A 22,396-nucleotide genomic window follows, 5' to 3' on the forward strand; every position below is an offset into this window, starting at 1 on the left:
CCGAAAAAATCTGAATGCCTTAAATGCTTGAAAAAGGAAATAAAATATAATCAACTTGTTTTTCAAAAAACATTAATGCTAAGAGGAAAATTATAAAGGTATGACATATAATCATTGCATACAAGCATGGATATATGCCTTAGCCTTCCACAATATCTGTATTGTCATAAAAACTGAATATTTAAGCAAAATATTCAACACTTTCTTATTGGGAGGATGGAGAATGAACATAATTTTGTAGTGTAGCATTTCTGTAAAAGAACTAAATCTTTTTCCTTCACAATGGCAAGTTAAATGAAAATGTCCCAAAGTAATATTTATTTAGGAATATTGAGGTACAAAAAGAATCAAAAAAATGATGGAATATATTCCCAAGAGAGGAAGACTTGGGAATGTCCATTCTCATACTGCTATGAAGAACTACCTGAGACTGGGTAACTTATAAAGAAAAGAGGCTTAATTGGCTCACAATTCCACAGGCCGGGAAGGCCTCAGGAAACTTACAATCATGGTGGAAGGTGAAGGGGAAGCAGGCACATCTTAAATGGCTGGAGCAGGAAGAAGAGTGTGAAGCAAGGAGGCTACACACTTTTTTGCTGTATTTATTAAGTTCTGGGGTACATGTGTGGATGCACAGTTTTGTTATATAGGTAGATGTGTGCCATGGTGGTTTGCTGCACATATCAACCTATTGCCTAAGTATTAAGCCCAGCATGCATTAATTGTTTTTCCTGATGCTCTCCCTCCCATCACCCGTGCTCCTCAATAGACCCCAGTGTGTGTCATTCACCTCCCTGTGTCCATGTGTTCTCATTGTTCAGCTCCCACTTATGAGTGAGAACATGCAGTGTTTAGTTTTCTGTTCCTGCATTAGTTCGCTGAGGATAATGGCTTCCAGCTCCATCCATGTCTCTGCAAAGAACAGTCTTATTCCTTTTTATGGCTGCATAGTATTCCATGGTGTATCTGTACCACATTTTCTTTATCTAGTCTATCATTGATGAGCATTTGGGTTGATTCCATATCTTTGCTATTGTGAATAGTGATGCAATGAACATATGCATGCATGTATCTTTATGATAGAATGATTTATATTCCTTTGGGTATGTGCCTAGTAATGGGATTACTAGGTCAAATGGTATTTCTGGTTCTAGGTCTTTGAGAAATCACCACGCTGTCTTCCACAATGGTTAAACTAAAATACACTCTTTTAAATAGCTAGATCTTGTGAGAATTCATTCACTATCACGAGAATAGCAAGGGGGAAATCCTCCAGGAATCATGCCCCTCCAGTCCCTTTCTCCAACACTGGAGAATACAATTCAACATGAGATTTGGGTGGGGACATGAATCCAAACCATATCAGGGAGTTTAATGGCAAAGAATGAAGACTTTTTTGAATTAAAAATTTTGGAGGACTATTTTAAACCACAAATGTATTGTATTTCAATAAAAATAAATTTTAACCTAAAAATTAAATTAAGAATTGACTTCACTTCGAGCAGAGTCTGTAATTTAAACTGGAGCTACACCCGACATTGACATATAGCTACCGATACGTGAGGCTTGAGTCTCCTTCCACTTTCTGGCATGCTTTGTTAATATCATTCAGAACCATCCAGAAAATATTGTATCTGTCAGAAGAACTCAGCCTCAAAATCCCAAAACATCAACTTTTTTTTTAAACTATCACTCTCACTACCTGAGAAATCCAAACCAAATAGCAAATATGTTATGGAAAAATATGAACTCCATCACTGCAACTCCTCCTGTTACCAGCTGTTCATGGAAAAGCAGAAAATAGAGATGCAGCAGATGATGAGGTAATCTTGTTTCCTACAGGATTTATTCTCTAGTGGGTTATACAGCCAGTCGTGTTTTGAATGACTCAAGTACGCGAGTCACTCAGCACTGCTACCCAGGGAAATCTATCCTGTGCTAGCAACAGAGCACCTGCAGTGATGCTATCGTGCAGATGTGGCCAGATGGGCTGAGAAACAGGAACGACTCTTGAGGGAAAAAGAAAGACAGGGAAATAAAAGTCTCTGAACAAGTATCCATTGACACCAGTATATCATGTAATTTCCCAGGAAGGAAAGACAGAATCACATAAGGAAAATATTTTTCAGTTGTAAATTCAGTGCCATTTCACTTACATTAAAGTTGGTCATGGCAAAATAGGGAGTTAAGGAAAAATCAGTGAGACCCTTAACCCAAGATAATTTTGCAGGGTACAGAGCAAGATGAGAAAATGGCCTGTCCTGCAATAATCACAGGAAATGTTTTTGTTCTACTCATCCACATAGTGAGCTGCAAGGCAGAACAATGTGTCCTAAATCATCATGTTTTGTTCAACTTCTGCTTCTTCTGTCCTAGAATGATCCTTTCCCCAAGTTACACTTCCTCTTGTAATTTAGCAGCAAGGATATAATGAATAATAAACTCATCTGTTCTGCTTTCCCTTCACTAACTTGAGACCTTTGCATGGTTTATCATTTATTGGGTACTATGCTAAGTATATTCGTAAGAATAAGATCACCATAGAAGCTATGATTACTACTACTAACGATGATAGCTAACATTTTTGAGTATTTACTATCATCTAGGCATTAAACAAATTATCTCTTTTAATTCTGACAATGAATATTATGCCTCAATCTTCCAATCTATAAAAATGAGGCTGATGGTAGTTAAACAATAGTTCTAACTCAAGCAATTGTTTGATTGCTGATTTTTTAAAAATTAGTCAATGTATGCAAAGTCTTTAGAGCTGTGTTTGATGTATAGAAAATGCTACTGAAGTTGCTATTACGACAGGTGAGTTCATCCAGACCCATGGTTCTACATGCCATTTACATGCCAATGACTTCCAAATCTTGGTCCTTAGTCCTTAACTCTCTGTAGAACTTCAGATTCATAGGTATAATTGTCTGATTTCATCTTCACATAGACATTTAATGTGGCCAACTCAAATTAACATAGTCAGTAGGACTCTATTTCCTCCCCTACCCCCAAGGAAAAGTTCAGGTCTTCAGTCAGTAGACCGAGTAAATCAGGGGGCCCTAACCTAACAGATGATACAGGTCTGTGGCCTGTTAGGAACTGGGCCACACAGTAGGAGGTGAGCAGCAGGTTAGCGAATGAAACTTCTTCTCTATTTACAGCCACCCCCATCACTCACATTTCTGCCTGAGCTCCGCCTCCTATCAGACCAGCAGCAGCATTAGATTCTCATAGGAGCGCAAACCCTGTTGTGTTCTATGCATGTAAGTAATCTAGATTGTGCACTCCTTATGAGAATCTAATGCCTGAGGATCTGTCACTGTCTCCCATTCCATCACCCCTAGACGGGACAGTCTCATTGCAGGAAAACAAGCTCGAGGCTCCCACTGATTCTACATTATGGTAAGTTGTAGAATTATTTCATTATATATTATAATGTAATAATAAAAGAAATAAAGTATACGATAAATGTAATATGAGGCCAGGCATGGTGGCTCACACCTGTGATCCCAGCACTTTGGGAGGCTGAGGTGGGTGGATCACCTGAGGTCAGGAGTTAGAGACTAGAGTGACCAACATGGTGAAAACTCGTCTCTACTAAAAAAAAAAAAAAAAAAAAAAATACAAAAATTAGCTGAGCATGTAATCCCAGCTACTCAGGAGGCTGATGCAGGAGAATCACCTGAACCCAGGAGGCAGAGGTTGCAGTGAGCCGAGATGGCATCACTGCACTCCAGCCTGGGTGACAGAGTAAGATTTGGTCCAAAAAAAACCAATGATATGCTTGAATCATCCTGAAATCCTTCCCCACTGCCCCCCACCCCCCGCCACTGGTCTGTGAAAAAATTGTCTTCCACAAAACTGGTTTCTGGTACCAAAAGATCGGGGACCACTGCAGCAAATAGATAGCAAATGAGAGTTTGTATCAGACAGCATTTACACAGGTTGCACAGCCAACACAGTATAGATTCAAACTGGGTTCAAGTCCATCGGTTACTAATTGTGTGACTTTGGGCAAATTCCTTACTTTCTTATTACTTCCACTTCCTCATTTGTAAAGATGGGAGATAATTATAGTACCTACTTGCTAGGGTTGTGATGAGGAGTTCATGTGATAGTATATATCCAAATGCTTAGAACAGTGTCTGATGCATACAGTGAACACTCTATGAATCTTATATGTTATCACCATGATCATAGCTAATCATCAGCATATTTTTAATTATTTAAGTCAAACAGCTAGAAGTTATCTTTGATTCTTTCCTATACCCTTCGGCTCTGACTCTATCAATAAGTCTTATGGGCTTGTCTCAAAACATATCCCAAATGTGGTCAACTATGTACACCACACCCATGTTCCCACAGTAAGATCAGCCGCCATAACCTCATGCCTGGCTGACTGCAATGACTCGACAAGCAGTTTCCCTGTTTCCATACATGTCCACCCGCCAACATCCATCTCCAAATCATAAACAGATTGAACAGTTTAAAGGTAAGGCAGGTCAAATCGCCCCCCTGGTGAAACCCCCAAGTACAGCACTGTCTTCACATCTTAAAAGGTATCCAAACTCGTTACTTAGTGGAGTGTCTGAAAATCGATTGCCCTTATGTGACCTGAGACAAGCTACATATATATGTATCTCATGTAACATGTTTCAGGCTGCCACATATATGTGTGTATATATGTGTGTGTGTGTGTGTGTGTGTATATAGTATATATGTGTATATACTAACACATATATATATAGAAAGTGTACCTTTCTAGGTGTGTGTGTATATATATATTGCTCTCTCTATATATATATTGCTCTGTGCCTTGGTTTCTTTATCTACAAAATGAAGAGAATGCAAGAGACCACCTTGCAGGTTGCTACAAAGATGAAATGGGTTTATAAATTCAAAGTGCTTGGCATAGCTCCTGACACAGTTCACAGTGTTAGTGCGATTAATGTTTTCATTCACTTTTCCCTCCCTCTCCTCTTCTCCTTCCCTCTCTATCACCTGCTACTCTCCAGCTACTAAACAGCTTTTCATCTCTTCTTTGAATAGGCCAAGTTTATTCTTGCCTTGGGATTTTCAAGCAAGCTATTCTCCCCACCCAGAATGTTCTTGTACCAGATCCACCCAATGCTTGACTCCTTCTTGTCTGAATAAATTTAAATATCTCTACAAAAGCCTCTTCCCTGAATACTTGACTAATCCAAAGTACACACCCATTCCTCCCTGTCACATGACCCGATTTTAATTTTCTGGATAATTCTTGTCACTAATTTTATACATAAGTGTTTACTTATCTGTTTACTGTCACCCCCTAAACACATACTTAAACACACAGAGACCTCCAAACTCCATGAAAGCCAAGATTCTGATTGTCTTGTAGCCTGTTGTCTCTTCAAAGTCTAGATTCGTGATTGCTCTATACTGAGTGTGCAATAAATATTTATATTTTTCTGTCATGACAATTTATTTGAGGATCTCTTTAAATACTGACATCAGCTAACACTAATAACATTTATCCCACTGTGCTGACAAAGTTCAGATCACAATGATATAGGGTACTTAATAAATATATGAATGGTAAAAGTATTTCTATTACATGTATGTCCAAGGTGAGTATATCCTAACAGTATAAATGTTAAGTATGCATAATTTTTCTACTAGATGCTTTTTAGCACAAGATTCATTTTAATTCATTAGCTGTGTAGACTCTATAAGCATGTCAGACAAATCAATAAACATGTAGCATGTTGCATTTGTGTATTATACCACATCTACATCTCTTGAGACAAAGTCTGGGTTTGCCAGCAGCCTCCAGATTGGCTGATGGGGAGAATTTGCTAGGATGGTATTAGTGAGGCTGGATTCAGTTGCAAATTGTTTTCTCTCTTTGCAGATGTGAATTAACTGAGGTGTGAAGTCAGCCTCATCCTTTGGCACATTATTGTGGTACTTGGATGGAGGATTTCTAAAAAAAAAAAAATAAGCAAAGAATTAAACTGTGGGAGAGCTTGCAGTGCAGCTGGAAATAGCAGTCTCTGATGAGCAAGCTGAGCCAACAACCAAAATTAAATAAGGCTCTGAAAGCAAACCTACCATGGCTCTGCTGTTCTGACATCCCCTGGCTAAGGTTAGCAGCTAGGACAGGCTCTGGTCTTTTGAATACTGCCCTTCAAGACTGACGTGGAGCCAAATTTAAAACCAGATGCCTGCGTGGAAAGGAAATTAAGAGGCAGCCTGAAACATGTTACATGAGAGTATTATTTATTTGATCATGTATAACTGAAACTACAACAATTTCAGTCTCAGAACTATATTGGGTAACCAGGAATCATGCTCTGAATGCACCTCAATTAATTAAGTGAAGTTTTAGGTCTTAATAAAAGATCAATAACTATGTTGCAAAAGTATATGCAGGAACTGAGACCTAATAAGCTACTAACCAAAAATAGTTTTCGCTCTGAATGCTTTATGGATATTTATAGAGATATTAATGCTTTATAGGTCTCAGAATGGGTCCACATGTTCAGCAAAGGAGTTATTTCCTTATTTTCTAGGGGTTAAACATCTTTCTTCAACCAATGACCATACTTTGAGCTTCTCAATTACTTTATTTAAAATCAACCAATTAAAGAAACCAACCAAGGAAGCTCCATTACTGAAGTCAGAGAGTCACACATTCATTTGTCCTGGCACCAAAAGTGGTGAACACAGAAAACATATTTTTAAAGAATATCACAAGGAGATCCCTTCATACATTTTTTTGTAATATACATGGTAAGACTGTGAGCAATTCTGAGTTTCATTAAGGCAGGAAAAGACTTCTTGGTACTAACACAATATTGAAACGTGGTGAATAGTATTTTTTCAGCTAAAAAACTTGCAATCGTGACAAGAGGGAAATTTCCTTTTCTCTGAAATTCATTTTCTCATTTCTAACATTCAGAAATATGTTCTCATTTTTCTGAAATACCACCAACATTTTCCTGGAACTTTATTTCAGCCTCTTTCCCTGTAATGTGAGGCAGTCTGATACATCTGCAGTGCCCTTGCTATATGTATGTAGAGAAAAAGTGGTTACAATTTTCCCACTGATTCTGGTGGGTGGAGGGAGGGAGAAGGCCCATTCAACAAATACTGGCTGATGATTCCCTGTGCTCTGCTACGTTCTTAGGCATTGCACGCTATAACTAGGCACCGGGCTGGGTCAACTCTATGCCAAGGTTATATTCAGGGTCATACACTTGATTGAAACATTCTAAAAATTCATTCCAGACATTTCTGTTCTCTAGAATGTAAATTTTGTTACTTCAGAGACAGCATAACTTGGAACAATAATATAAATGGACAATAATTGGCAAAATGAGGTGAGTGACAAAAGTAACAATTCTCCATAAGGCTCTGTGATCATAAGAATGTAACAGAAATATTAAAAATGTGTTTCTACATGTAAAAATTAATGTAGAAGCAAGAGTAGAGGACATTGTAGATCTTCTCTTGAATTCATAACACTTTTAAGCTATTGAGTTTTGACTAGAAATTCAAACATAAATAAAAACCTAAAAACTCACTAAATAATTTATTTCTAATTATTTTCACAGTACAGCATTTAAATTATTACCTTTGAAGTTTATGAGATACAAGCAAATTACATTTTACTTTCTATAGAAATGTACAATTTTCAACCGGGTGTGGTGGTTCATGCCTATAATCTCAGCACTTTGGGAGGCCAAGGTGGGCAGATCATGAGGTCAGGAGATCAAAACCATCTTGGTCAACCTGGTGAAACCCTGTCTCTACTAAAAATACAAAAATTAGCCAGGTGTGGTAGCGGGCGCCTGCATTCCCAGCTACTTGGGAGGCTGAGGCAGGAGAATTGCTTGAATCCGGGAGGTGGAGGCTGCAGTGAACCGAGATCATGCCACTGCATTCCAGCCTGGGCAACACAGCAAGACTCTGTCTCAAAAAAAAAAAAAAAAAAAAAAAAAAAAAAAAGATGTACAATTTTCTTCTGAAACATAAAATTCACAAAAATTCTTTGTCACAGTGGAAGGTGAGTACTGGCCAGGATGATTGATGAAAGTGATCAAAGATATTGGTGAAGGCGAGTGAGTAAACAAGTGCATCCCTGCTGTCCAGAATCACCTGCAAATGTTCTCAAATGTGCTGCTCCTCGCACTCAGACGTTGCTTTTTCCTCTTTTTGAATTAAGAATTCCTATGACCTGGTTAAGCAAATACTGAGTGGATGGATAGCCTATATTTCATGATGAAATGCAAGGGAAAATAATACACACCTTGTCTTTCTATGACTAATGCAAAATCTAATCATTCATTCCATTCCATGGCCACACTGGGTTGAAACAGCTATAGCTTGTCTGCCAGGCAAAAAGACTTAATGTGCCTCTTGAGAAGAAATTAACTGCTAATGCAGATGGAGGTGAAATGGAGTCTGTCTTCTGTCCTCAATGCAGCCATTTTTCTCTTTTAATCTCTCTTCCGTTCAAGCAGAATGAAAACTTGGATCTTTGCCTTGAGCAAATTTCACTTCCAAGGCTCCAAATCTGGGACCCTGTTGAATTGCAGAGGCTAGCTTCTCTTGTAGCAACTCTAAAATCAGTCAGGTCCAGCACTCACAAGAGTAGGAATGAGGCAAGGTGGTGGTCCACTTCTCAAGTCTCACATTGCTCTTGTGGGAACCCTGCTCCTGTTTTACTTATTCAGAAAAACTTTGCTGGATTAACTGATACTGCAAATTAACATAGCCCAGAAGGGAAATGACAGCAAACCAAAATATACTCAGGTGTGTGACTCAGGCTTCCCCAGCCTGCATGGCTGTGGCTTTCTCTCCTAGGATATCAGGTAGGAGAGGGATGAGGGGGTCGTGGTCCAGTTGTAGACTCAGCCTTTGACCAGAAAGAATCCTCTTCTGCCACGATGATGTGTCTCTTCCACAAAGTGGCAATGTATGTTTACAAAACAGAAAACTAAAAGGAAACTTGATGTACTAGCAGGGTTCCCCAGAGAAACAGAATCGATAGGATGCGTATATGTATAAAGAGAGCGATTATAAAGAATTGGCTCAAGGAATTATGGAAGCTGGCAAGCCCCAAGGTCTGCAGGGTGAGCTGGCAAGTTGGAGATTCAGGAAAGCAGATGGTCTGGTTCCAATCTAAGTCTGAAGGCCTGAGAAGCCAGAGAGCCCAAAGGCAGGGAAAAGCTGATGTCCTGCTTTGAAGGTCAACACAGAGGAAGAATTCTTTCTTACTTAAGGAAGGTCACCTTTTTATTCTATTCAGGCCTTCTGCTGATTGGATGTGGTCACTCTGCATAGTTCAGCCTACAAATTTAAATGTTAATCTCATCCAAACACAGCCACAGAGAAATACCCACATTAATGTTTGATCAAATATACAGGCACCCTGTGGCCCAGTCGAGTTGACACAGAAATTAACCTTCACAGCTGAGATGCTGGTTCATCTGATATACAGCCCCAGTATAGACAGCCTGACCTCACATCTACTCCAAGTCCACTCTTAATTCCAGCTCACAATAAACGTGTAGAGTGTTTGGATGCTTCCTTTCTTTGGTCTTCTTAACTTGGTATAGGATCAAGCCACTTTTATTCCATAAACTTAGTGTAGAGTCAGATATGATACCAGTTTACTTCATTCTTTATTAATGTCTCTTTTCTTATTCCTCTTCACCTTTTCATTTTAATCAGCGCTAAAACAAATGTCCTAATTACCTAACAAAAGTTCATTATACATTATCAATTAGCCTATAATGCATGAAAGCAATAATTGGTATTTCTTCATGTAACTTCTCAATCAAAGGAAAAAAATCAACTGATTTTTGACAAAGGAGCAAAGATAATTTAGTGGAAAAGGGTAGTCACTTCAAAAATGTTGCAGCAACAATTGTACAAAAAAAAAATAGCCTACACTCAAATCCTGTATATTTCATAAAAATATTAGCTCAAATGAATTACAAAGCTAAAAGTATGATATGAAACCACAGAACTTCTAGGAAAAAACATAAAATATCTCATAAAATACCTATATGATCTTGGTTTTCGTGATGAGTGTATTAATATAATACCAAAAGCATAATTCATGAAAGAAAAATTTGACAAACTGAACTCCATTAAAATAAAACACTTTTGCTCTGCCAAAGAGGCTGTTAAGATAATAGAAAGACAAGCTACACACTGGAAGATCATATCTGCAAAACATGCATCAAATAAATAACTTGTATCCAAAAATACAAAGAACCCTTGAAACTCAAAAATAACAAAACGAAAACCCAATTAGAAAATGGTCAAAAAGTCTGAACAGATACCTTACCAAAGAAGATATACAGAAGAAAAAACAAGAAGAAAACATGTTCAACAACATTAGTCATTAGAGACTTGCAAGTTAAAATAAAAATGAGATACCACCATAAGCCATACTATCATTTAGAAGGACTAAAATTTAAAAATCAGAAAATACTAAATGGTAGCCAACATGCAGAATAACAGGAACTCTCATTTATTACCAGTGGAAATGAAAATGGTACACTCACTTTGGAAAAGAGTTTGGCAGTTTTTTTACACAGCTAAGCACAGTTTTATCATATGATCCAACAATCACACTCTTAGATATTTATCCAACTGATTTGAAAATTGATGTCTACACAATTAGATGCACACAAATGTTTTCAAAAACTTTATTCATAATCACCCAAACTAAAAGCAACCAAGATGTCCTTCAATAGGTGAATGGATTAACTCATTTTGGTACCTTCATACAATAGAATATTGTTCAGCAATGAAAATAAATGAACTATCAAGTCATGAAAACGTATGGAGGACTCTCACTCAAAAAACAGCCAGTATGAAAAGACTACAGATTGTATTAGTCCAATTAAATTGCATTCTGGAAAAGGCAAAGCTATAGTAATAACTGTTTGAAAACTCAGCAGTTGCCAGGACAGAAGAGATGGAGTGTTGAAAAGTTGCCCTATTATTAAATACCTTCATGAATGCAGATATTTTTTAAGTTGTTTAGGGGTTTGGTAGATATCAGGACAGAATGTAGCCTGGAGAGAAAAGAAAAAGAATATAACTGTATTACAAATGCATGAAATCACTGTACTGAAGGGAGTGGGAGGGGGAAAAGGTGCTGACCTTAGTAACTCTGGAAATGTGTGGACTCTATAAGCCTGAAGGCAAAAAGGGTTTCACATGAACAGTGAACTGTAGTTAATACAGTTATTTCCCACAGGGTCCGGGTTAACAATTCTGATACTGGTATACATGTATACTAGAATTGAACAACTGAGTAAATGAATGGTGGTTAAGGAAGTCACGGGAGTGTGGGTTTACAGGTAGGCTAGGAAAAGAGGCTGTAAAGATCTATATGGTAATGGACTAGAGTTGGAGATATCAGTATGAACCCATATTTTGCTTAACACAGATAAAGATGGGCTCATGTAGAAATATATTTAAGCAGTTAATGTACATCTGGTGCATATATTTCCTTCTTCTTAGCTCAGTGGGCTGAAAAGAACACCAGTAGCAATGGGCATTCTTGGCACCCAGATCTTGGTTTCTAGTATTATCCTCCAATAAAAGGAACCACAGCTGCTTGGATAAACTGCTGGTTATAGGGCTGAAGCAGAAAATATACAAGATGAGTGTGGAGCATCTTGTAGCCCCAGAAGGTAAGAGGGAGTCTTTTAAAAAAACGAATGGAGGAGGGGCCAAGATTGCTGAATGGAAGCAGCTGTGGTTTGTGGCGCTCACAGAGAGGAATGAAAGGGGCAAGTGGATACAGCACCTTCGTCTAGAATACCCAGGCGCTGGCCTTGGGACTGATCAGAGAAACAACTGAACCCTTGGAGGATGAAGAAAATCAGGGCAGAGCGATAGCCCACTTGCAAGTGACATGGGGCCAAGGGAAGCTCTACCCCACTCAAGGAAAATGGTGAGTGAATGTGAGGCCCCAGGAAACCACGCTTCTCCCACGGATCTCTGCAACCCTCAGAGCAGGAGATCCTCTCGTGAGCCCACACCAGCAGGGCGTTGGATCTGACTCACAGAGTTGTGTAGTCTCAGCAGAGCAGCTGCTCAGGCACACGGAGAGCTTGACATACTCTGCCCGGGGATCCCCGCCAAGGTGGGAGGTCTGTCCATACCCCTAGGAAGGGGGGTGAAACCAGGGAGCCGAGCAGTGTTAGTCTGTGGGTTCCGCTTCTACAGCACATCACAAAGTAAGACCCACTGGCTTAGAATTCCAGTCAGCCACCAGCAACAGGGTGGAGCCTGCCTGAGATGGGATGGAGCCCCTGAAAAGAGGGATGGGCTGCTGTCTCTGCTGTTTGGTCAACTCACTCAATCATTCCAGCCTGCGGACTTTGGAGACTCCAAATGATCCCGATGAGGAAAGGGCACCCCAGTGCAGTACAGCTGCTTTGCCTGAATCTGGTCAGACTGGTTTTTTTTGTTTCTGTTTTTGAGACGGAGTCTCACTCTGTTGCCCAGGCTGGAGTGCGAATGGCGCCATCTAGGTTCACTGCAACCTCCGCCTCCCAGGTTCAAGTGTCTCAGCCTCCCGAGCAGCTGGGATTTCAGGTGCCCACCACCATGCCCAGCTAATTTTTATATTTTTAGTAGAGATGAGGTTTCACCATGTTGGCCAGGCTGGTCTCAAACTCCTGACCTCGGGTGATCCACTCACCTTGGCCTCCCAAAGTAGACTGCTTCTGTCAGTGGGAGCTCAACCCATTCCCCCTCACTGGGTGGGACTTCCCAGCCAGAGCCTCCAGCTACCCCTGCCTACCCATATTCTACAGACAGAGCTGTGATCTCTCCCTGGGACAGAGTGCCTGCGGGGAGGGGAGGCCCCATCACCTTGGTTATTTGGGCAACTGAGCCATTCCAGCCTGTGGGTTTACTACTCTCCAAGCTGACCAGGGCAGAAGCAGTTCCCCAGCATGTCTGTTTTGTCAAGGCATGGTCAGACTGCTGCTTTAAATGGGCCCCACATCTACTTCTCACTGGGTGGGTCTTCCCAGCCAGGGCCTGTGGCCATCCCCACCCATGTTCTACAGCTGACTGAGTTCTAATTTCTCCCTGGGACAGAGTGTCTAGGGGGCAGGGCAGGCCATCACCTTGATTGTTTGGGTATCTCAGTTAGTCCAGCCTATGGACTTGGAGAGACCAAACTGACTGGGGGCTGAAGAGACCCAGTGAAGGATTTCCCCAACACAGCACAGCTGCTCTACCAAAAAACTGTCAGACTGCTTCTTTAAGTGAGTCCCTGATCCCCTTCCACCTGACTAGGTGAGACCTCCCAACCAGGGTCCTCTAACCACCTCCTACAGGCGTGTTCAGGCTGGCAACAGGTCAGTACACTTCTCAGATGGAGCTTCCAGAGGAAGGGGCAGGCTGCCATCTATGCTGTTTCACAACTGGTGATACCTCCAGGTACTTGAAAAATTGAGGTGACTAGGTCTGGAATGGATTCCCAGAAAATGGCAGCAACCCTACAAAAGAGTGGCTAGAATTTTAAAAGAAAAATAAACAAACAACAGCAACAACAAAACCAAAAAAACCCATCCAAAGGTCAGCAACCTCAAAGATCAAAGGTAGATAGGCCCACAAAGATGAGAAAGAACCAGCACAAAGATGCTGAAAACCTGAAAATCTAGAGGGTCCCCTCTCCTCCAAATGACTGCAACACCTCTCTAGCAAGGGCTCAGAACTGGGCTGAGGCTGAGATGGCTGAAATGACGGAAGTAGACTTCAGAATGTGGCTAAAAACAAACTTTGCTGAGCTAAAGGAGATATTGTAACCCGATGCAAAGAAACTAAGAAGATAAAACAATGCAGGAGCTGACAGCCAAAATAGCTAGTATAGAGAGGAACATAACCAACCTGATGGAGCTGAAAAACACACCACAGGAACTTCACAATGCAGTCACAAGTATTAATAGCAGAATAGACCAAGTGGAGGAAAGAATCTTAGCTTTCTGACATAAGACAGGCAGACAAGAATAGAGAAAAAAAAAAAGAATGAGAAGGAATGAACAAAACCTCTAAGAAATATAAGATTATGTAAAGAGACCAAATCTACAACTAATTGGGGTACCTGAAAGAGACAGGGAGAATGGAGCCAATTTAGAAAACATATTTCAGGATATCATCCAGGAGAACTTTTCCAAGACAAGCCAACATTCAAAATCAAGAAATGCAGACAACTCCAGTAAGATACTCCATGAGAAGATCAACCACCAGACACATAATCATCAGATTTTCCAAGATCAAAATGAAAGAAAAAATGTTTAAGGGTAGCCAGAGAGAAGGGCCACGTTACCTACAAAGGGAAGTCATCAGACTAACAGCAGACCTCTCAGTAGAAACCCTACAAGCCAGAAAAGACTGCAGCCAGTATTCAACACTCTTAAAGAAAAGAATTTCCAACCCAGAATTTCATGTCCTGCCAAACTAAGCTTCATAAGCAGAGGAGAAATAAGATCCTTTTCAGACAAGCAAATGCTGAGGAAATTTGTTACCACCAGACTTGCCTTACAAAGGCTCATGAAGGAAGAACTAAATATAGAAAGGAAAAACTGTTACCAGCCACTACAAAAACACACTGGAGTAGACAGACCAGTGACATTATGGAGCAGCCACATAAACAAGTCTGCAAAATAACCAGCTAGCATCATGATGATGGAATCAAATTCACACGTAACAATATTGACCTTCAATGTAAATGGGTTAAATGTCCCAATTAAAAGACACAGAATACAAGCAAGATAGAGTCAAGCCACATCAGTCTGCTATCTTCAAGAGAACCATCTCAGGTGCAAAGATACATATAGGCTCAAAATACAGCAATGGAGGAAAATTTACCAAGCAAATGGAAAATAGAAAAAAAGCAGGGATTACAATCCTAGTTTCTGACAAAACAGACTTTAAACCAACAAAGATCAAAAAAGACAAAAAAGGACATTACATAATGGCAAAGGGTTCAATTCAACAGGAAGAGCTAACTATCCTATATGCAGCCAATATAGGAGCACCCAGATTCATATAGCAAGTTCTTAGAGACCTAGACTTAGACTCCCACACAATAATATTGGAAGACTTTAACACCCCACTGTCAATGTTAGACATCATTGAGACAGAAAATTAACAAAGATATTCAAGACCTAAACTGAGCTCTGAATCAAGTGGACCTGATAGACATCTACAGAACTCTCCACCCCAAAACAAAATAATATACATTCTTCTTATTGCCACATGGCACTTACTCTAAAATTGATCACATAATTGGAAGTAAAAGAGTCCTCAGCAAATGCAGAAGAACTGAACTCATAACAAGCAGTCTCGCAGACCACAGAGCAATCAAATTAGAATTCAAGATTAAGAAATCAACTAAAAACCGTACAACTACCTAGAAATTGAACAACCTGCTCCTGAATGACTTTTGGGGAAATAATGAAATTAACTCAGAAGTCAAGAAGTTCTTTGAAACTAGTGAGAAGAAAGATACAATGTACTAAAATCTCTGGGAGGCAGTAAAAGCAGTGTTATGAGGGAAATTTACAGCACTAAATGCCTACATTGAAAAGCTAGAAAGATCTCAAGCTAACAACCTAACATCACAACTAAAAGACCTAGAGAACCAAGAGCAAACAAACCCCAAAGCTAGCAGAAGACAAGAAATAACCAAGATCAGAGCTGAACTAGAAGGAAATAGAGACACAAAAAAATACCTTCAAAAATCAACAAATCCAGAAGTTGTTTTTCTGAAAAAAAATAATAAAATAGATCACTAGCTAGACTAATAAAGAAGAAAAGAGACAAGATTCAAATAAACATAATCAGAAATGATAAGGGGGATATCACCACCGACCCCACAGAAATACAGACAACCATCAGATAATACTATAAACACCTCTAGGCACATAAATTACAAAATATAGAAGCAATGGTTAAATTCTTGGACACATATACCCTCCCAAGATTGAATCAGAAAGAAATTGAATACGTGAACAGACCAATAACAATTCTGACACTGAGGCGGTAATAAATAGTCTACCAACACAAAAAAGCCCAGGCAGATTCACAGCTGAATTCTACCAGAGTTACAAAGAAGAACTGGTACCATTCTTACTGAAACTGTTCCAAAAAATTGAAAAGAAGGGACTCATCCATAACTCATTCTATGAGGCCAGCATCAGCCTGATACCAAAACCTGGCAGAGATACAATAAAACAGAAAACTTCAGGCCAATATTCTTGATGAAGATTGACGCAAAAGTCCTTAACAAAATACTGGCAAGCCAAATCCAGCAACACATCAAAAAGCTTCTCTACAACAATCAAGTAGGCTTTCATCCCTGGGATGCAAGGCTTATTCAACATATACAAATCAATAAATGTGATTCATTGCATAAACAGAACTAAGGGCAAAAACCACATAATTATCTCAATAGATGCAGAAAAGGTCTTCAATAAAATTCAACATCCCTTCCTGTTAAAAACTCTCAATAAACTAGGTATTGAAGGAATATACCTCAAAATAATAAGAGCCATCTATAACAAACTCACAACCAGTATCATACTGAATGGGCAAAACCTGGAAGCATTTCCATTGAAAACTGGCACAAGGCAAGGTTGCCCTCTCTCACCACTCCTATTCAACATAATATTGGAAGTTCTGACCAGGGCAATCAGGCAAGAGAAATAAATAAAGATATTCAAATAGGAAGAGAGAAAGTCAAACTATCTTTGCTTGCAGATGACATAATCCTATATCTAGAAAACCCCATCAGCTCAATTGAAGAGCTTCTTAAGCTGATAAACAACTTCAGCAAAGTCTCATGATACAAAATCAATGTGCAAAAATCACTAGCATTTCTATACACCAATAACAGGCAAGCCAAGAGCCAAATCATGAATGAACTCCCATTAACAACTGTCACAAAAAGAATGAAATACCTAGGAATACATTTAACAAGGGAAGTGAAAGATCTCTTCAAAGAGAACTGCAAACAACTGCTCAAATAAATTAGAGATGACACAAACAAATGGAAAAACATCCATGTTCATGGATAGGAAGAATCAATGTTGTGAAAATGACCTATAGTGCTCAAAGTAATTTATAGATTCAATGCTATTGCCATTAAACTATCATTGACATTCTTCACAGAATTAGAAAAAATGTATTTTAAAATTTATATGGAACCAAAAAAAAAAAAAAAAAAAAGGGCCCAAATAACCAAGGCAATCCTAAGCAAAAAGAATAAAGCTGGAAACATCATGCTTCCTGACTTCAAACTATATTACAGGGCTACAGTAACCAAAACAACATGGTACTGGTATAAGAACAGACACATAGACAAATGGAACAGAATAGTAAACCCAGTAATAAGACCACACACCTAAACAACCTTATCATTGACAAATCTGACAAAAACAAGCAATGGGGAAAGGATTTCCTATTTAATAAATGGTCCTGGGAGAACTGGCCAGCCATATGTAGAAACTTAAAACTGGACCTCTTCCTTACACTATATACAAAAATCAACTTAATTTGGATTGAAGACTTAAATATAAAGTACAAAGCTATAAAAACCCTAGAATAAAACTGAGGCAATACAATTCAGGACACAGGCACAGGCAAAGATGAAGATGTCAAAAGCAACTTCAACAAAAGCAAAAATTGAAAAACGGTATCTAATTAAACTAAAGAACCTCTGAACAGCAAGAAACTATCAACAGAGTAAACAGACAACCTACAGAATGCAGGAAAATATTTGCAAACTACCCATCTGACAAAGTTCTAATATCCAGCTTCTGTAAGGAACTTAAACAAATTTACAAGAAAAACACAACCCTATTAAAAAGTGGGCAAAGGACATGAACAACAGACACTTCTCAAAAGAAGACACACACATGGCCAACAAACATGAAAAAAAGCTCAGCATCACTTATCATTAGAGAAATGCAAATCAAAACCACAATGAGATACCATTTCACATCAGACAGAATGGCTATTATTAAAAAATCAAAAAACAACAGATGCTGGTGAGATTGTTGAGAAAAAGGAACAATTTTACACTGTGGGTGGGAATATAAATTGGTTCAGCCATTGTGGAAGACAGTATGGCAATTCCTTAAAGACCTAGAGGCAGAAATATCATTCCACCCAGCAATCCCATTACTGGGTGTAAGCCCAAAGGAATATAAATCATTCTATCATAAAGACACATGAACTCATATATTCATCGCAGCAGTATTCACAATGGCAAAGACAAAAGAAAAACAACCTAGGTGCCCATCAGTGATAAACTGGATACAGAACATGTGGTACCTATACACCATGGGATATTATGCAGCCATAAAAAAAAAGAACGAGATCATGTCCTTTACAGGGACATGGATGGAACTGGCAACCATTATCCTTAGCAAACTAACACAGAAATGGAAAACCAAATACCACATGTTCTCACTTATAAGTGGGAGCTAAATGATGAGAACACTTGGACGCATGGGTGTGAACAACACAAACTTGGGCCTGTTGGACGGTGGGGCATGGGAGGAGGGAGAGGATCAGGAAGACTAGCTAATGGATGCTGGGCTTAATACCTGGGATGAACTGTGCAGCAAACCACCTTGGCACACATTTACCTATGTAACAAACCTGCACATCCTGCACATGTACTCCCGAACTTAAAAGTTGGAAAAGAAAAAACTAATGGTGGGGTAGGTCAGAAAAGCACCAGGATCAACTTAAAGAGTTCCAATAACCAAAGCTAGAACCATCTGAGCAACAAGTAAGTAAAACAGTATTGGATCATTGCCCAAAGCATAAAATAAATACCTATGAATCCAGAGTGATATAAATATGTGATTCAATCAATGAATGAGAAAGAAGAGATGTCTCCTATGCAGAAGAATTACAGAAAATTTACACAGATGCTCTGCCCTCTGTGCGATGGATTCTAACTCCCCACTCCTGAAGTGTAGGCTGGGCACTGTAACTTCCTTCCAGTATGGAAAAGGGAGGGAAAAAGAGTAACTTTGCAGTGGGGATAACTAACAACAACCTCAGCCAGGCAATCGGGTTTGTCATCACCAGCGGTAAGTCATGTTGATTGCATGTTTTCTCAACAAAGTGATGGAAATGGCACGTTACTTCAATGGTCTTCCTCCCAAGAAATCATAACCCCAGGCTAATCATGACAAAAAACAGCAGGCACCCCGATGTGAGGGACATTCTACAAGATACCTGACTAGTACTCCTCAGACTTTTAAGGTTATCAAAAACAAGGAAAGTCATCTGAGAAATTCACAGCCAAGAACTCCTAAGGAGGCAGGAGACCAAATGTACTGTACTGATGGGATCTTACAACAGACAAAAAAGATGTTAGACAGAAACTTGTGAAAATTTAATAAAGTGTGGCCTTTAGACAATAATACTTTATCAATACTGGTTCATTATAATATACCAAACAAGTGTAAATATTAATCGTAGGATAAACTGTGGGTGGAGCCTATATGCACTCTCTGTAATGTTCTCACAATTTTTCTGCAAATTTAAAACTGTTCTTTAAAAAAAGTTATTTACAAAAGGATAAATGTCTCATCTAGTTTCTTGTCACCTTTAAGTTTTATTCCAAGCATTCCACTACAGTTAGAAAAGCTATTATCCAAAAATTCTACTTTGAAATTTATTATATAAATATCACCATATGTAAGTTTATATTATTTCCTGTAAGGAGTCAATCACACCGATCAATTAATCTTTTCTCCCAATTTTTAAGAGATTGTTTTAAAAAACTCATTTCAAATAAAAATATAAAAATGACACATATCTTCTATCTCAGAGGTTACTCTGACTTATATAAAATGAAGAGAATGTTTCAGACCAGCCATAGATTCAAGGATTTTTTTTTTACGGTTCTGGATGACAATTTACTCCCTATGCTCCAATGCTTTTCAGTATTATGTTTAAGAGTTTTACATGCCAAAGTGCATAAGACAAAATATCAGAAATCTGAATAAATGTTTGAATTTTATCTCATTGCCATCAGGCAAGACCGTATCTAAAACAGACAAGTGGACAATAGCCTCACCTACTTCTGTGTAACCACTAGAGAAGACACTCTGTCTCTCTCCCGTATCTGTACTGATCCCCCTGTCAAGGTCCTTCCTTAAGCCTGAATTGAATCGTGTGTGCTGCTACCTAATTCTATTTCTTCCTATTATCTTTTCAAATAAAATGGGAAATACTTACTGGCCAATTTCTGTGCAGCAACCATGAATGGTATATAAAAATCATCATTAAATAACCATTCCTTTCAGATGAAATGTGCATAGTCCTTTAATCTTTTCAATTCAAGGCTAAGCCTTTTGTCTTCTTGTAGGTGGTTATCTGAATACTTTTCTAATTGCTAGTCTTGTCTTTAGGACAGCACCAAAGAGTTAAACTTGACATTCAAGACAATATATTTGAAAATCCCTGCGTGATCGTGGGAGAAAAAATAGTCTATGAAAAGAATAAGGTTACCTAATTTTATCATTGAGAATGGATTTTAACTGAAAACATTCTCCATTAAAATTTCAACCTTCCTTTTGTGCATTTGGATACAAAAGAGAGTGCAGAATCTGATAGACTATAACTTTTTAAAGCACATCCCTCCCATGCAAATATTAAAACACAGGCTATTTATTGAAACATTAGGGTGAGATGGATTGGTGGCCAAATTTTTTTCCAATACTAAGTAGTCATAGAAAAAAGTACTTGATACTTTGCCATCCCTGGCAGCTCTCATCTCAGGCAGCAAGGCTCCTTGAACTGTGAAAAGGCTTTCCTGCTGTTCACAGTGTCTGCAGCCACACAGCTTTTGGAACACAATCTAACTGATTTTGTCCAATGAGCCTAGAGAGACATAACCACCTTCTCCTCTGGACTCTGCAGGAGATCCTCTTCCATATGAACGCCTGGTCACTTGGGCCTATAAGAATAGGATTAATTCATGGCTTTCATAAATGCAACGAGTTACTTATGTGAACACAAAGGAAAATGTACAGCACTGGCCTGGCATCTAATAAGGTCTCAGAAGAAAAGCTAGTTCTTTTTTGAAAAAAAGGAATTTACAGATTACAAATTTGAGACCTTGTAACTGTGGTGGAAAGATTCTTTTTTCCCCATAATTTTGTGAGTAAGAAGTGTGTGTGTGTGTGTGTGTGTGTGTGTGTGTGTGTGTGTGTGTGTGTGATATTTACTCTGCTTTGTTGTATGGAATTTATTTCACCTGCTCTCTTCCCTACAGCACTCACATCCTCAGAGGTTTAGCAGAGGTCAAGTTGACACTCCCCATCTCAACTCTGAATGGTGCCACACACTAAAGCCAGTATGTGAAGCCAAATTTTAAGCTGCTGATGAGGAAATTAAGTGCTCTGACACCTGACTATCCCTTTCTCTTCTCCACCTCTCACCACAGGCTTCAGTTCTGGAGACCCCTACACATGAGCCCCCGTGTCTTCACTCTTCTCTCCCTGACTTTGTTTCTTTTCCATCTCTATCTCAAAAGTCATAGAATGAAGCCTCCCCTTCTCCCCCACACACAATCCCAGCAACCGCACCCTTCAAACTGAACAGGTTCCTATCTGGTTCATGATATACCAAGATACTGAAATGCCACCAAAACCCGTGAAGTCAATGCTGTGGTTCTGTTGTTTTCAATAACAGAGAAATAAGTATAGTGCCTATGGGTATAAAGCAATGTGCCCACAAAACTGCCTTCCCAAATACATGCATTGAGGATGGCTATCCTTTATCCTTCTCCTCTTGAACTCCATGAAATGCCCCTGAAGGAAATAATACATTTCTTTTCAGTAGTCTGTGAATCTTCATATAATCTTCCATAAAATATGGCCTTACATCATCCCCAAAGATGATAATTACTGAGCTGTAATTTTCAAGGCTGTCCTAAGGTGGAAGACATCTACTGGTACCAGGAGTTGGAAAAGATATTCTTAAGAAAAAGCAGTACTCTAGGTCTGTGATTGTCAGTATTTACCTGTAAACGAGATAAAGTGAGGTAATTATTTCAGATCTGCAAAATATTTCTGGCTAATTTATCCAGGTAATTGAGATGCATTTGACATTTCTCACATGAGGTATCAGGATGACTAAACTTTTCCTAAGAACTCACTAAAGAATTTCTTCTTCAGAGATTTTCCTTCTCAAAAATGATGATGCTTTTCTTTCCTTAACCTAATCTCCACCAGCATCTGCCTCCTGCTTGGACATGCTCACACCAAGAAGCACAAGCACATGCTTGTTGCTAAGTAGCAACTCTGCTTTGAAATAAGAAATACTTTTAGCTCAC

This window comes from Rhinopithecus roxellana, chromosome 11, assembly GCF_007565055.1.
Source record: "Rhinopithecus roxellana isolate Shanxi Qingling chromosome 11, ASM756505v1, whole genome shotgun sequence".
NCBI classification, from domain to species: domain Eukaryota; kingdom Metazoa; phylum Chordata; class Mammalia; order Primates; family Cercopithecidae; genus Rhinopithecus; species Rhinopithecus roxellana.